Source organism: Hemiscyllium ocellatum, chromosome 8, assembly GCF_020745735.1.
Source record: "Hemiscyllium ocellatum isolate sHemOce1 chromosome 8, sHemOce1.pat.X.cur, whole genome shotgun sequence".
Classification (NCBI taxonomy): Eukaryota; Metazoa; Chordata; class Chondrichthyes; order Orectolobiformes; family Hemiscylliidae; genus Hemiscyllium; species Hemiscyllium ocellatum.
Window position 1 is genome coordinate 84,213,747 of NC_083408.1, and position 13,907 is coordinate 84,227,653.

Sequence of the window (13,907 nt, forward strand, 5' to 3'; positions counted from 1 at the left end):
ATTAGATTAGTTATAGATCAGATGTTCTCTATTGCTACAGAAAAATTCTAATTTTGAATGGGTACTCAATACTAGGAGCAATACCATTACCAGTTAAAGTACGTACAAAGCAAAATATTAGATGTCTACTTTTTTCAAGTTGTGAATCCATGTCCACAAAAACTATACCATACTTTCCTAAATATTTCATGTTAAAATAGTCAGAAGAGATTTAAAGGTCAGAAACACAATTAAAACTATGATTAGAATGCCAGTTTTGTTAACTGGTATTTTTTTTTATTGAGGACTGATTTCTAAACTGCCTGATCTTCAAGTCAATGTGTGTTGGCTCTCATTAGGGAATTATTGTTTCACTGGTTGGTTACAGCCTGAGTGTTACTCTTTTCTCTTTCATTTTGAGAAAATAGCAATGCTGATTTTGTGGCAGGGCTTAGCACTCTGTTTTTGTTTTGGTTTTTGTTTGGAATGTGCTTTCACTTTTTTGGTGTTTGGGCTGAGCCCTTGTGAAAAAACACATCTTTCCAGCTGAACTGTTCCTCTGTGGATAGGCCTGGCTCTTTGTGGGTGACTAGGCCCCTGCAAAGACTGAACACCTGAAGTGTGTATGCTTGGAAGTGAGCAATTGCTGGTTCTGGGAATGGACTCTACCCTTGTGAGTTAACTGCACCTTTACAATGTACTGTGTTCCCTGTGATTCGGTCGGGTTCTTGATGGATGGGCCAGGACCCTAAAAAGACTGAACACCTGTGTGTGCTGCGAGATGTGCATTTTCTGCCTTTGGGTGTGGACTCTGCCTTGGTACTGGAAACTGTGTTGTGAGGATTTTGTGAATTCTGTTCATGTATATGAGTTTTGAAATTAATTGTGTTTGAGTACGGGCCAGAGCAGGCTAGTCAGTACGTGGGGCAATCAGGAGCTGATGGGTTGATGTCTGACCTGGGATCAGCGGGCTGGGCGGGGGGTGGCGGAGGGAGGGGTCTGTTAGTATGCGTGCTCATAGGAAAGCTGGTCAAGGGAGGGGCAGCCATTACGCATGCTGGCTGGGGGCTGGACAGTTGATGCCCAGCTTGGAGGAAAGTGGTCCGGAAGGAGCCTGTCAGTATGCGGGGTGGGCGGGGTATAGGGAAGGCCAGTCAGTCCATGGGGAGGCTGAGCCAGGGGGCTTGTAGGAAGGCCGACCAGAGGAGGACCAATCAGTACACAGGGAGTCTGACAACCGATGGCTAGCCCATAGAAATGCTGGCCAGGAGAAAGGGTCAGTCAGTTCACGAGGTGGCTGGATGCTGGAAGGCCAACGACTGTCCTGCAGGAAGGCTAGCCAAAGACAATCTGATCAGTATGTGATGTGGATGGGTGTCAGGTGTCTTTTTTATAACTATATTGGGTCTGTGTTCTATGCACTGTTTCTGATTTGATTGCAGTTTCTTGCCTGTGTTTATTACCATTATGTTTGTGACAAGTGGAAGTGGGATTTGAGGTTTGTCCTCATCTCCCTGAAAACTGGTTGAACGGTGGGGTTTGGGATTTGGCTTTGTTGCCCTTTTCCCTATATATATCATTTTCTTCTGTGAACCCGCTGCTTTCTGTTTATTATTAACTATATTTTGTACTGTTTAATAAAATATAACTAGGAGATTTAGAGTCTTTTCACTCTGTGCTGGCTAGGCTTCAGTCAGTGTGCTACCGCTGCTGTTGGTCTCCGCTAAGGAGGAGAGTTTCTTTTTCCTTCTCCCCCTGTCGAAGGTATGCATTTAACTTTTGGTTTTCTTTATTGGTTTTCTATTTTTTTCCTTCGATTAGAACTGTGTTCAGCTGCACAAGCAGTTACCACCACCACTGCTGCAGCCTGGGCCTTGCCGCCACCTGAACACTGTTGCTGCTGCTTGGGGCCTGCTTAGACCTAAGGACTGTTGCTGCTGTTGCCCGGGCCATCCAATTTGCCACCGTCACCCAAAGTCCGTAAAGAGGAAGACCACCTGAGAAGCAGCTCAACATGGGAAGCCCCAAGACAGCAGGACCCAGCCATAACTATGCCAGGGTAGGTGCTGCCTTAGGTTCAACCACTCCAGCTCCGGTTACAACCCCAACCCCAACCTCTTTCAAGTATCCAACTAAATGCCTGAGCCTGCAGTAAGGCCGTGGCTAGTGTAGTTTGCCCACTGGCCACCGTCGCTGCAGCCCGTGCAGAGAGGGACTCACTGTGAACAGGTCGTTCCTTTCTGTTGATCCTTTGGAAGTCATGACCCAGAGGGTCATGGTCTCCAATGTCCTGCCATTCATTGCCAGCAAGCTCCTTCTCCCCCATCTTCAAACACTGGGAGAAAGCCGGTCAGGTGTTCAATCACTCCTGCTTGGTCTGAAGGACCCCACTCTTAAGCACGTTTGCTCATTTTGAAGCCAGGTGATCATTTGCATGGCCTGGGAGGAGATCACTGAGAGCTCCTTTGCCCTTCTCCATTAGTGCGCAGCCTATCGCATCTTCTGGATAGCGGGCGGGTGCAGTGCCATAAGGTGAGCTTTTAAGAAAGAACCACCCCACCTAGAAGGCTGCCCAGTGCATTCACATCACACCTACCCTCATGGAAGTAACCCTGTCCCATCCCCTGGACTCACCCCAGCATGGGTATCCTGACCCCTCACGCCCTGATTCTGTGCGTGGACCCTGCCCGGATGTGACATCCTTGCCTGACCCTTTTACTGTGGCACCTGAGCTCAAACCCTGCCCCACTCCACTGGGCCCTGACCTTGAGAAACCGGCTGTTGTTGCCCTCCATCCTCTAGTAGTAGTGTCTCTGGGCCCATCACCGGCAGGACAGGAAGTGACACAGCTGATTCTCCCTGCTCTTGCCACACCCCCTGCCTTCCCCCAACCAATCATATTCCATGTAAAGTTGGGAGGAAGAGCCTCAGGCCCCATGACCACCAGGGTGGGCAGGGAGGAGACAGCATTTACCCTAGAAGAGATGCTGCCCCCAGGAGTGGGAGGATTTCTCTACGTCACACTAACAGCACTACCCTTTTCCAGGGGGTTTGCCTGTCACGCTTCCTGTCTTTCCTGTACTGCTACCTGACTTACCTAGAGCCCAAGGGTCACAGAATGTTCCCTTGATGCCACTATTCCACCAGCCCCTTGGGACAAGCCTGTGACCCACATAGGCTGTGGTGTGGGCTGTAATAATTTTAACACCGCTGGGTGAGTGAGCGGTGGAGAGGAGGAAGGTGTTATGCACAGTCCTCCCTCCCAGACTGTTTTTCTGAGGGCCTTGACACTGGGGGAGGACCTTTTCCCTGCGGAGCCAGGCATTCCAGTGTCGAGAGGAGCGGGGCCCTGAGCCCCCATCAATCCAATGGGGCATTCCAGGAGAGATGCGCTGAGGAAGTTACCACCGGTGACCCTGGCGGTGGGGTTGCTGGGGGTTTGAGGCCTGTTGGCAATGCCAGACCAGCCCTCACTCTCTCAGTGGGTTCCCACATGGACACTGAGGACGACGCAGAGTCCTTCTCCAGTGAGGTTTTTGAATCCCAGGTGCCCCACCACCGAGCTCCCCCTCGAGGAACTCTGGAACTTTGTCGAGGAAACACGCAGTCACCGGCTTAGAGCCCATCTGGCGCTTGACCACTGGAGCTCCTTTGAGCTGGTATATTGGTTGGCCCAGGCTGCTCGCCAAGCACCTGAGCTGGACATAAATGAGCGAGAGCACATCAGGAACTTCCTTGGTGCATTTCTGGTGAGGGCAAAGGATTTTTGTGCCGCTATCTCATCCTCCTAATAACTGTTTTAATTGTATCAGTGGTGGTTGCACAATACTATATAAACGGGATTTTCAGGGAGAGGTGGGCGCCGCAGGGTGTAGAGTGTTTTACTTTCCCCTCCAAATCCATTTTGATTTAAGTCCCTGTGCTCCCCCCTCCCCCTTCACCCTTTGATCACTCAGCACTGGCCTTTGAAAGGGCATTGCTTGCCACTGACCACTCTGGTGTTTCCTTCCTTCTTGGTGGTGGAAAATAAGGATTAAGACATCAACACCTACACACACAACATGGGTGCTGGGGACAAATAAGCACTACCGCTGTTAGGCAGTTGCGCAGGGAATTTAAAAAAAAATGTAACCATGAGATTTAGAATCCCCTCAGTCTGACTCTGTGCTGGCTGGGCCTCAGTCAATGCGTAGAGAGCATAGGAGCTGCTCTCTTATTAGAGAGAAGCAACTGGTGGTGATTTAACCTGAGGACCACCAGACCTCAGGAGAAGGAAGAGGTTGAGAAAGAGAGTCCTTCATAGTAACCTCAAACCAATGATGGGAATTGAATCCACACTGTTAGTATCATACTGCTTTGTGAACCAACACTCCAGCCAACTGAGCTAAACCGATTCCCTTTATCTGCAGTCATTGTTTTTACTCAGTCAATGTGTTACTGCTGCTTTTGGTTTCTGCTTTTCTTTTTGGGGGGGGTGGGGGTGGGGGAGGCCTGATTCCTGAACTGGATTTTTGACAGTTTGAGATGACTGGCACAGGCATGTGATTTTGGGTTAACCCTGAATGAGATACTGAGAGATTAGATTAGATTCCCTACAGTGTGGAAACAGGCTCTTCAGCCCAACCAGTCCTCACCGACCCTCTGAAGAGTAACCCACCCATACCCATTTCCCTCTGTCTAATGCATCTAACACTATGGGCAATTTAGCATGGCCAATTCACCTGGCCTGCACATCTTTGGATTGTGGGAGGAAACTGGAGCACCCAGAGGAAACCCACACAGTCACGGGGAGAATGTGCAAACTCCACAGACAGTCGCCCAAGGCTAGAATCGAACCTGCAACCCTGGTGCTATAAGGCAGCAGTGCTAACCACTGAGCCACCGTGCCGCCTGGTTTGGCATCTGGGATAATTGATGTAACCAATGCTGAAGCACCTACTAGCTGAAGCCTAACTGGACTTCAAACAAGCTCTATACCTGACTTGGTCATTTGAAAATGCGGCAAGTGGAGCATGGAAACTACAAGGAAATGGACACCCTCACCTGTCTGACTGAGCTTGGAGAACACCACTTGAGCATTGGCAATCAGATGGCCTCATGCAGGGCATATCCTAAGCACAGGGGCCTTCGGGCAGCTCACAGCAGAACCCCAAAACAAAGCCAAGTCTCAGCCAATGGCTAAACAGTTCTTCAGGATCTAGGCTGGAAAGCCATTGTATCCAGACTTGAGACAGCAAAGGAGTCTTGTAAAGTTTGACCTGAGAAGGAGAACTTGTAGACTGGTACTCTGGAAAGTCCCCCTACATGTTGGTTGGAACAATTTAATTGCTTAGTGACATTCACTAGGGAACCATTGCAGATTAAGGATATGATTTTGTGAGAAACGAAGCTCACTGTCAAATAATTTTAGTGCGAGTCAAATTCCAAAGCAGTCTTTATTCATACGTTCTTGCAAGCCTAGGTGACCACAAAGTAGGCACCCTTCTGAATAATATTAATGCTTATTTATACAGTTTTCTATGAGCCTCTCTGTACCTCCCCTTTTACCTCATTTGTGACAGTTGTGTTGCTCTGTGCAGCTGCTAATCTAATCAGCTTACCACATCTGCTTGTGGCCTGTTGTTAGCATGCAACTCCCCTTGATAGCTGAGTCTTATTACTTTTGCTGATGCAACACTGGGTCTTATTACTTCTGCACACTGAGTCTTTATGACTTCTGAGTACCTGACTTCTGCAGAAGCAACACTTAGACAGATTTTTCACAATTTCTGTTCCAGTGTCCTATGAGAAACAGTTGATGGTAATAAAAGGCTCGGGCCCAAGTCAATTGGGCCAGAATTGGTTAGGAAAAATTCATCTAGATTGGCTCAATATTTTTCAATTGGAAAATGGCTGCTTCAGTGAAGTTCCAGTGAAATACCCAGGAATGTTTCAGGAAGGGTTTGGGACTATCAGTGGGGCTAAAGCCACTTTACCTGCAGACCAGGAAGTAATTCCGAGATTTTGGCAAGGTTCACCCAGTGTCATCTGCCTTGCGGACAAAAGCAGAGGTGGAAATCGGGATGCTGGAGAGAGAAGGAATCATCAAGTCAATGCAGTTTGCGGAATGGGCAGCACCGGTCATACTGATAGTGAAGCCTGATGGTTCACTTCATCTTTGTGGGGATTTTAAGCAATGGTAAACCGCTTCTCGCAGCTGGATAATTACCTGATCCCTCGCATAGTGGGCTTCTATACAAAGTTGGCAGCGGGGCTGTCCTTTACGAAGCTGAACATGAGCCAAGCCAACCTGCAATTGCAACTGGATGAGGAGTTCCAGAAGTACGCTACGATTAATACCCATAAAGGATTATATCAAGATACAAGACGGCCATTTAGGGTATTATTAGCCTGTGTCCTTTTCCAGCGGACTGTAGAGAACATTTTATAAGACCTACTCCACACAAAACCTTTCAATGCATGTAGGTGCATGTGACAATAATAATTGAATCGAATCAAATGAAATCAAGAGAAGTCTTATCTAGATGACAGTTGAAAAATGTTGAAGGAGGATGGTGTAATCAAATCTGCCAAACCCTGCAGATAGTTTGAGAAAATATTATGAATAAGTTTTCACATCATTTTGTGAGAAATTTCTTTGCTACATTTTATAAATAATATGCATGAATTCTCCAGAGATCATTGAGAAATATCGGAGTGATAGATTTAAGTTTCTGGATAAGAATCATAATATCAATGAAAAGAAGAACCTTATTTATGGAAATACATATTCATCTTCAGATCTAAGCCCCACTCCACAGAGTTATTTATGTGTTTCCATTGCACTGCCAAAAGTATAACTTAGATTTCAAAAATCAAACTTGTCTTCTGGTCTTGACGTCTGTGGTGTTTTGAATTGTATCATCAGATATGTTACGCTGAAAATAAATAACGCCAGTTTCTTCTACAGAAGAAGATGGTTAGTGAGATTGAAGTTGAGAGCATTCAAAATGAAAAAGGCGAAAGATGGAATTTAGCCATGTAAGTTCAATCAGTTTTGAGGACATAGAAACAGTATTATATATTGATCTCTGAATCACTTATTGGCTGTTTAGGGGCAATTAAATTAACGACTGCCCATGGTTTATATGCGGTAAGATAAATTTATTTCCAATGTATCAAACAACCATGAAATTTGGTTGAGTTTTATATGTAGTTACATTTTCAGATCAATACCAGCTTGCACCAATGCAAGTGAACAGCACAGAGTTATACAGTCAACTCTCCACTGTAAATTCACAGAACTCTGCATATACATGTACCTGAAAGCTAAAACATATATCCCCTGCTTTTCTAACGTTCGCTTTACACCATTTCGCTTATACGAAAGACCTACATTAATACTTTTTTGCACAAATCTGAAGAGGATTTTTACTTTTACCAGAAAAAGTGAATTTTTTTCCCATATAAATCTTGCATCTTTGTTTTGCACCGTTTTCAGATTACAAAAGGTTTCCTATGAACACTCTATTTTTGGATAGCGGGGAATACCTATAAAATGAATTTGGGGAACTTACCTGCTAATTAAACTTATAATATAAAATGGTCACACTAGCTTCAACACAAACATTATGTTGATTCATTATGATTTTCATATATTTACAACAAATCAATCTGTGTGATCGAGCCCAGTATGGTGTATTATCAAACCTGTTAATGACATTAATCTACACTGCAATAGTAAAGAAACTGAAAACAAGATGCTTTAAAATCTCTGATTATTTCATATTTTGAACAGATACCTTTTAGTCAAATTGCTTTAATAACTCCCAAAAATTACTTTTATCAAAAGAAATGATTGTAGAATACATAAACCGAAACAATTATACCACATAATACTTGTACCACCTTTAAGGAGATTTAACAATTCTGAGTGATAATAATTTACTGAAGGGAAACAAACTTCAATAGAGTTTGCAGACCGAGATCAGGGTGCAAGATATATCCTTTTTTTCTTTCAAAGGCTGTGGTTTAATTTTCATTTTCAGGGCGACTTTTTGATTTTCAACAGCTACCCTTTGTTTATCAGGACATCCTTTTTAATTCTTTGTAACTCATTTATTTAGTTTCATGTAGTTATGAGGTAATAACATGGCACTCATCCAGGAATTCTATCAACAGACACATCGACCTAGACCCTATATACCGGCCACTGCAATGGACAGCAACTGACAACCGGAAGCGGCAGATTCAAACCAGTATAAATGCCGGAGGAATCAGCACAGAAGTGCTTCACAGGAGGCTCCCAAGCACTGAAGATGTCACCTAGACAGGGGACGAAATGTTTGCAACAAAAACTCCCAGCTCGGCGAACAGAACCACAACAAAGAGCACCCGAGCTACAAATCTTTTCACAAACTTTGAGGTAATAAAACCTTTTGCATTTGTGACAACATTTAGGATATTTGGATTCTCACAGAAGCAGAATCAAGCATCCTGAATAATTATCATAAATTGATGGAAAATATCAGCTGGTTGGGCAGCATCCGTGAAATCAGGGTTAACGTTTTGGGTCTAGTGATCCTTCTTCAGAACAGTTCTGCAAATGGGTCACTATTTTGGAGATGTTTACTCCGAGCTTCTCTCCACAGATGCTGCCAGACCAGCTATGATTTTCCAGCAATTTCTATTTTTGTTTCTGACTTTTGGCATCAGCAATTTTTTTGGCCTCTGAATAATTATCAACCTTTGAAAAAACTTAAAGCCACAACACACAAAGAAAGTATTAATTTCTTAGATACTACAATATTTAAATTGACACAAGGCAGCAGGTGTAAGTTAGCAACAGTTTTTGTTATCAATATAACTGATACACATTTGACATACAAAAAACTCATTTAGCCCCTATCTCTTGCTCAATTTGTCTCACTCTGCACTTGCAGCCTCCCTCCTTACGGCCTTGCAGCATTTTGAGGAATTTCAGGGCATGTTCACCTATCACTCCTCTGTATTTTGAGCACTGTTCCAGACAAACTGACACCAAATATTTTCAGGAGAAACCGCACATGAACAATAGACTGCCTTTAAAGAGAGAGTTCAAACAAGGCCAAAATATGTTGCAACAAAGGGAAAAAGTAGAGCAAATAAATTCAGATGAAATGAATAAAGAATAGTCTGAAGCAGAAAAAATATGGTTATAACAGATATAAGATGGCTAAGATAATCAAATACCAGGCCAAATGTAAAAGTTTCAAAGCAGAAAAGGAAGAAACAAAGAAACAACATGAAAATAGACTGATTGCTCATTTTAAAGGGAATCTAAACACTTAGCTTTCTCTCAACATCTAAGTTGCAAGAGGGTAGTGAGAGGAGGAGTGAGGCCAGTTTGGATCCAAACGGGATCTGTATATGGAGCAAAGATGAGTTAATAAATTATACTTTGAATTTGTCATGACCAAACAACGAGATGCTGCTCACATAATAGTGAACCAGGAGGTATTTCACATACTTGAAACGTGTAAAATTGTAGGACCATGTAAGATGCATCCAAGGATACTGAGGGGAGTGAGAGTAGAAACTGTGGAGGCACTGACAAAAATCTTTTAATTCCTAGATTCATAGATGATGTCAGATGACAGGAGAATTGTACATTCTAATCTTGTTCAAAAAGGATGCAAATAACATGCAGGAGTTTTTTTTGTTGAGTTAACAGACAGGTTTTGTCAGGGCAAATGCTGCTGATGTAGAGGTGTACATGACCTTCTAGATGGCATTGGATAAAGTGCTACACCATAGACCTGTGAACAAACTCTAAATTCGTGGAATTACAGGGATAGAAGCAACATTGATTTAAAATTGGGTAAGTGGTAGGAAATGATGAACTATTGTTTATTAAACAGGACAATTGTTTGGTAGTGCTTTCCAGTTTTGTGTAGGCAAAAGGAATTTGTGGATATATTGCACTTTTCTCATTGAAAAAGTAGAGGGGCTTGCAGAGTGCCAATTTCTGCTGCATTTCCTAGACAATTGCCTGACCTATCAATTTGACCTGCCTGGTCTGCAAACTAAGATTGACAGTGACATTTCTATGCAAACAATCATCAAACAAATCAGCATCCTCTTCTCACGCTGTATAAACTTTTCAAGTCTATTCCTTGTGTCCTAGTGCTGATGAGTGCAAGATGAAAAACTTCAATGTCTTAACTCCTTTTAGCAATATTTAAACTTATAGAGGAATTTGCTAGGCATCAGTGTTCAGCTCTGAAAATGTGTTGCTGGAAAAGCACAGCAGGTCAGGCAGCATCCAAGGAACAGGAGAATCGACTTTTCGGGCATAAGCCCTTCTTCAGGAAACGTCGATTCTCCTGTTCCTTGGATGCTGCCTGACCTGCTGTGTTTTTCCAGCAACACATTTTCAGCACTGATCTCCAGCATCTGCAGTCCTCACTTTTTCCATCAGGGTTCAGCTCCCTGTCTGCCTCATGGATATTAACATTCCAGGACTTTGTGCTCTGGGTACAATTTAAAATATACAGTCAACATAAAACTTCAAAGATTTGGAAGAGAATCTTGAGGAGAATGGTGCTGAACTTTTAAAGGACATCTGCAGTATAGTGGAATGAGCAGACAACTGGCAGTTGAAATGTAGCACAGAAGCGTGTGAAGTATTTGATTTTGGACAGAGGAATGCAGACAGACAATTTAAAAATGCATAATTTGTTAAGAGAGTTCAGTATGAGAGTGATCTTAGGGTACGTGTGAATAAGTATGGTTGTGCCTTCACTGTCATTGGGTCAAAACACTAGAATTTCCTTCCTAATTGCGCTGTGTGTCTACCTATGCCCCAATCACTATTGCAGTTCAAGAAAGCAGCTCACCCCCACCTTCTCAGTAGCAGTTAGAGATTGTAATAAATTTAGGCCCAGCCAGAAAAACCCTGACAGAATAACAAAAACATTGAAAATAAAAAGACAGGCTGATATAGTCACTAATAAAGCATTCTAAACTTTGACAACAGAGTTCAAAAATAAAAAAAAAGGTATGTTAAACTGATTTAAAAACACTGATTCGTTTTGAACTTAATTATTGTGCCTAATTTTGGGCACTGCATTTTTGGAAGGATTGTGAAGGTGCAGCAAACAGTTACAACAATAGTTCTAGGGCAGAGGAACATCAGCTACATGGAGTAGTTGGAGAAGTTGGGACAATTTCTTGAACAACAGACGTTTGAGAGAAAATTTGATACAGGTATAAAAATCATGAGGGACCTGGTACCATTTGAAGGAAATAATATAAATGCATTAAAGGGGAAGGTATTTTGGAGTATAAAGATGGAATAAAGTAATTGGATCAAATGATCAGTTTCTGTGCTATAGATTCTATCTGAGTATAATGACATTGAGACCTTTCAGAAGAGAATAGTAATTTCATCAGGTTAATGTCAGACTGCCCTCGTGACCCAGCTGATTATCAAGAATAAGAGGGAAGAGCTTATAACTCATCTGGCATTTTGTCATAAACCTAATCATGGAAAATTTATTGCTTTTGAGGATTTTATGTTCCATACATTTTATTCTGTGTTATATTATCAATGAATGATAATGTCATCATGTTCAATCTTGTGACAGCAATTAAAGTAAGGATAATAAAATTTAGGACTGCTAGTTAATGCAATGAGAAGAGAACAATGAATAATCCTTGGAAAAGGAACTGTGAGAACATTAAATGAAAAAAAGGTGTCTTGAAGATTTACTGTTGCAAATATATAAACCCAATTAATACAGGAGTATAGGGATAACATTGAAACGTGGATGTAAGTAGTTGACTGAGGAGATTAGGAAAAGTAAAGCAGTGAATTATTATGAACAAATTTTGAGAATTATTTTTATTAATTGTATATGCTTCTTTGCTTTGTGCATTTTTTATAATTAAAAATATCCACTAAGCAACGAACATTCATAATAGGATTTCCCAATTCTTTAATTCTCTTTACTTTGATGGATATATTTTTTCAAAATTGATACCCACAATAGAATATATATCAGTTATATACCAAGAGGAGAAGCAATACGTAAATTATTATTGTAAAAAAGGACAGATGACTAGATAGAAAATAGTATGAATATTAAATAAAATGAAAGTATGAGCTTTTGGGAAGAAGTTGTCAAAGCTCCTTGGATGTAAGAATCATACCAAAGTAAAGAAATATAATTGGTGCAATTTTAATCTCTTAGAAAGAAAGATTAGAAATCATATCTCATAAAGCACATGCCTATGAGCTTGCTACATATAAGATGGGAAAATAATGCATTAAGATTAGAATATATTTCACCCCAGAAATTTTGAATAACTTCAGTTAAATTAATATTAGATGAGATATTTGAGATAAGCTCCAACAAAATAAGTTTTTTAATGATATAAAGAGAACTGCAGAAAGAATTCCTATTTATAAACAAAATATTTGTGAATCAAAAGACCACCTGGTCCATCAAGCAACCTCCACTCATAATGAGCATCATGACCAAATCCTTCTATTCCTTTCTCACTTTAGTCCACTGATATTACAAAGTTTTCTTACTTCAGAAACAATCAAAGAATTTCATCAAAGTTTCTTTATTGCAGCAAGGTAAAGTATCCTTCAAAATGTGTTAGTTTTAACATCAATGTGGTGTTAACTACAAGGTAAAAACAGAAGATGCTTAAGAAACTCAACAGATATAGAGGGGGAAAAATGTTAATGTTTGAATCCAATATGACTTTTCTTCAAAATTCCAAAGAAAAGCCATATTGGCCTTGAAATATTGGTGGTTTCTGTCTCCACACAGACTGCCAGACCTGCTAAGTTTCTCCAGCACTTTTGTTTTTACTTTATTCTCCAACATTCAGAGTACTTTGCTGTTAGTTAATTATAAATTTTGGTTAAATATATCAGCAAGACCAAGCAGTTGGCCAAATTACCTAACTAAATTATCTAGATCTTGACAATTCATAAATTTAAAATCAATGTTCAAGAATTTTTGAATTGCAAACGAATTACTAACTAGTTTATTCATGGCAGCCATTTTGAACTATTTTTGCAATTTTCTGAGTTTTACCTATTTGCAAGCCACACAAAGTAGGACAATTTAGTTTACACTTGACAGTGATTCGATATCAAAATTACTAAAACTGGGAAAAAAATCCCTTCTTGCATTTTAGTTTAATATTTGACTTGAATTTACAAATGATATGGTTGATATTTCACTGCCTTCACTTCTAGTTAAGGGGTATTAAGGGCTCAGGTACAACATCAGAGATTCACAGGAATTATCATGGTTCAGAAACAGGTCTATTGTGTCTGTACTGCCTCTCCAAATGAACGTTATAATTTGACGCCATTCTTTTCCCCACAATCCTGCACCTTGTTTCTATTCAGTTTGTCTTCCAATACCTTTTCAATGACTCAATTGAACCTACTTCCACCATGTTAACAGCAGTGCATTCCAGACCCGAACTACTCACTGTGTGAAAACACTTTTACCTCACATCATGTTTGATTTTTTTTCAAACCACTTTAAATTTGTCCTTCTCAATCTTAATTTTTGTAATGAGTGGGAACAGTTTGTCCCAATCTATTTCTTCCAAACTCCCTGTTATTTTAAAAACTTATATCAAATCTCCTTTCAGACTCCTCTGCAGGAAAAATAGACCCAGCATCTCCAACGTATCATCACATTTGATGCTATAGGGTCAAATGAACATGCAAATTAGGAGCAAGAGTAGGCCATTAAGCCCGTCAGGCCTTCTCCACCATCCAATGAAATCGAGGCGAATCTGATTGTAATATCCAAGACGCATTCCATACCATCCCCAACAAATTACCACCTTCTTGCTTAACAAAAATCTATCTAAGCTGAAAAATGTGTTGCTGGAAAAGTGCAGCAGGTCAGGCAGCATCCAAGGAGCAGGAG